General features: G+C 39.8%; 1 pseudogene; it reads right to left on the reverse strand.

Moving 5' to 3' along the window:
• LOC119591866 overlaps positions 1–771 on the reverse strand; it is a 40,067-nt pseudogene that overhangs the window by 34,646 nt on the left and 4,650 nt on the right.

Raw genomic sequence — 771 nt, forward strand, 5'->3', positions numbered from 1 at the left:
GGGGACCATAAAAGGGCAAAGACCTAAAGTATTAAAACCTTCAAAGTCTACAGTGTGCTAAAAAATAAAAACAATAGTAAAATAAGTAAACAAAAAAACTATGGCAACATTTATGCAACCCCATGTCATATTTCAAAAAAATAACCTTAAACCCAAAGTTATGAAACAAGACAAATTAGATATACCTTTCCCAATAAATAAACATTTCAGAAGCTATTGATCTACTAAGTAAAGTCAATCCTTAACCCTTTTTAGAATGAAGCCAATTACAGATCCAATCTTTTCCAATTCAAAGGTGGATCCCATAAAACCCCAAAATTGAAAAATGTATCAACTGCATGACCATGCTTTACCTATGCCATTACTGCTGCAATGATCACTGGCACTTGACAACATTAACTGCAAAAGGAGAGGAGGGGCTCGACACCAACTTACCCAATGTCCCGTTCGCTATCTACACTGAGAGTGAAACCACGTCAGGGACAGGAGGGCAAGGTGGACGACAATGACCTTGGAATGATGGGGCGAAAGTTACTGAAGCTTTTCCTTCTTCGCCATCGGTAGTCTCCGCAGGCACAGGTGTTGGGATGGTTGGGGGCCGGGAAAGATGCGTAAAAACAGAGGGTCCCCTTTGATTTTAGATCTGCTAGGGCCGAGCCAGGCCCAGTAAAACTGGTATTGTTCCCGGCATAGGGATACTGAAATTGGTAAAATTTTTTTAATGTTCTTGTCATTATTGCTAATTCTTTTAAAATGAACATGGGAATCATG

Source organism: Penaeus monodon, chromosome 29, assembly GCF_015228065.2.
Source record: "Penaeus monodon isolate SGIC_2016 chromosome 29, NSTDA_Pmon_1, whole genome shotgun sequence".
NCBI lineage: Eukaryota > Metazoa > Arthropoda > Malacostraca > Decapoda > Penaeidae > Penaeus > Penaeus monodon.